The 2759-nt window shown below is 36.1% G+C and overlaps 1 long non-coding RNA gene across 1 annotated transcript in view; it reads right to left on the bottom strand.

The window, feature by feature from the left end:
• Positions 1-619, bottom strand: part of LOC116707422 (uncharacterized) — a 13797-nt gene extending 13178 nt beyond the window's left edge. Inside the window, exon 1 of the long non-coding RNA XR_004336512.1 lies at positions 536-619. This is a non-coding gene — a long non-coding RNA (uncharacterized LOC116707422). The remainder of the gene's footprint in view (positions 1-535) is intronic.
• Positions 620-2759: the final 2140 nt, after the last annotated feature.

The following is a 2759-nucleotide window of genomic DNA, read 5'->3' as shown; positions in this document are numbered from 1 at the left end:
CAGCGCAGTGACGATACAGACATTTCATACACATGACGTGTGTATCCGCCATTTGACCCGTGCTGAACACATTCATAATGATCAGCCGTCTTTCTGTTTTAATTTTCATTTACATGTGTTGCAACTGTGTGTCTAAACAACATGCAACTTCAACATAAGTAGATTGTAACATAATATAGATGTGAAAGCAGTTATAAATAGACTGACGATAAAATGTTTGGTTAAAATCAACAAATAATCATTATAATAATTGTGATCACATTATTGATCAAAATAATCGTAATTATCATTTTGGCCATAATCGTGCAGCCCTACCAATAAGTCATTAAACCTTTTGTTAAAGCACCGATAGTCAACCATACAATATTGTCGCAATATCGACAACGAGGTATTTGGTCAAGAATATTGTGATATTTAATTTTCTCTATATCGCCCAGCCCTAATCCAATACCATTAGTTTGCTTCTTGATACCAATTCTGATACCTGAACTAATCAGATTCTGGTGCGTCATATATTTAGTATTGTTTTGACAACTGTATGTTACTATCCCTGTATGGATGTGATTAGATTTCTATCTCTGTTGTACAGTCTGGCTCATGTTAAACTCTTTGTGAAACAGGTTTTTGCAGTTGATGAGAACTTTGGGGGGTTCCAAAAGCCAGGTCAGATGGCTTTCAAATCAACTGCCACTGTATCATCTGAACGGGGCATGACTAGTGCTGTCAGTTAAAAGCGTCAACGGCATTAACGCAAACCCATTTTACCTGCGTCAATTTTTCTCCAAAACTCTTTTTGGCATTTAAAAAAAAATACGGTCAAAATATATAAAAATATATGTACTGCATGTAAAAAACATTTACATTAATAATTTAATTAATAATTAAAAAAATAAAAAGGGAAAATTAAGCATGCATAGGGTAAGCCAAGCCTATGTATGTGCATGCATACCTAAATTTGCATCAATTTTTTTATTGCAAGATTAACGTTCTTTGTGACCTAGCAAACTTTGTAGTTTTTTTTCTACAGACTGTTGCAACAACTAGTAACGTTAAAAAAACTTCAACGCCCACATGATCTAGCTAGACCGAACACAAAACAGGCACGCCGCACACACTTGTCTGGGCTTGCGAGCCGACCAAAGAGCAGTAACGTTACGTTTTGAGTGGCTGGCGAGAGTAAGACGCTGAAATGGACGCCAATAACATTCTGAATGGAAAGTTGACTTTTTGAAAGTAGTCAAATGTTGTAATAATGCTGATCCCCCCCCTGTCAAAGTATTTTTCTAACCCTTTTATTGATGGACAGTGTTACATTGTATTTGTCCAAGTGAGAACGTTATTGTGAAATTGAACACTATAGTAGGCTAAAAAGTATGCCAGGGTTTTTTTCAATAAAAACAAAACAAAAAAACATTTAAACAAAGCAAGCCGATCCACTCTTCAATGTTGATGAGAACAAAATAATGGGACAAAAAGAAATCAAGGGACATTTAGAATAGATACAAATATGCGATTAATTGCCTTTAATTGCGAGTTAACTATGACATTAATGCAATTAAATATTTGAATCGTTTGACAGCACTAGGCATAACACGTCTAGCCTCTTCTTCGACTCCACGCTAAAATTAAAAAAGGTCAGGCACAGACCACATCATTACTGAATATACTGTATCCCTTCAAAGCACCAAAAAAGACCTGTAATGGGGCGCTGTGGGCTGGATGCATTCTTACTTATGGATACTTAAATCCATAATTCATGAGTTTGTGGTAAAGAAGGGAAATCTCTATTTTGTGTTTTCCAAAGCTGACCATTACACAAAATCTACTTTATTTACAAACACTGCTGATATGAAACAAAAAAACCTGGAGAAATTATTAGCATATAATAGTTGATTGATTGGTATATTAGGCAGACCAATCAATTTGGGAGCGATAGCAATTTCCGGATGACATTAGCAGAAGATGTATATATGTGTTACACTGTCATAATAGTGTCATGACAGCCAGTTTTGCGACATATCCTTTCACACATCTATCTGACCACGTGCTAGAATTGCTCTCTAACCTTGACGTCAAGTTAGAGGTTAATGTCAACTTGTCATTACAAAGTCATCCCAAACTAATTTAAAGTCAACTTGTCATGACCAAGACCAATCTGGTAATGTCACTGTTGTTGTGGTTTGGGGTTTTGCGTTTGATTCTTTTCCTCTTTTGGTTTTTCATCCTGTCTTGTGTTCTTGTTTTCTCCCCGGTCTTGTGTTGTAGGTCCTGTCTTGTGTTGCCTTGAGTGTCTGTATGTACTGTTTCCTGTTTTATTTTGAAGTCTGTTTTTTGTCACGTTCTGTCTTTTGTTTTACTTCCTGTGTCTTTCCTCTCTTGTCGAGTTGTCATAATCAAGACAACCCAAACAAATTTCAACTTGTCACAACAAAAAACGAATGACACTTAATGACAGAAGTCAAACGTTAATGACTTTTTTATAAGGTTTATGACACGCTCATGACAGTGCCATATCACAGTTTTGACAGTGTCATGTCACGGTTATGTCAATACTGTGAAGTAATGTGTTACCAAATAGGCAATATGGGACCACAACTTGGAACTGTAACAACCATTACTATAACAAGGAGTATGGCTACTAACCATTTGAACCCATTAACCAATGTATATTTTGGATTAAAAGTGAGCAGAATGGTTTCAGTTGAGAAAGTGGTTCGTAAATGTACAGTGGGGGAAATAAGTATTTGACCCCTTGCTGA

The sequence above is a fragment of the Etheostoma spectabile genome, chromosome 19 (genome assembly GCF_008692095.1).
Source record: "Etheostoma spectabile isolate EspeVRDwgs_2016 chromosome 19, UIUC_Espe_1.0, whole genome shotgun sequence".
In the NCBI taxonomy this organism is placed as follows: Eukaryota; Metazoa; Chordata; class Actinopteri; order Perciformes; family Percidae; genus Etheostoma; species Etheostoma spectabile.
The sequence above is the reverse complement of the archived record's forward strand: the minus strand, read 5'-3'. Positions and strand labels throughout refer to the sequence as shown.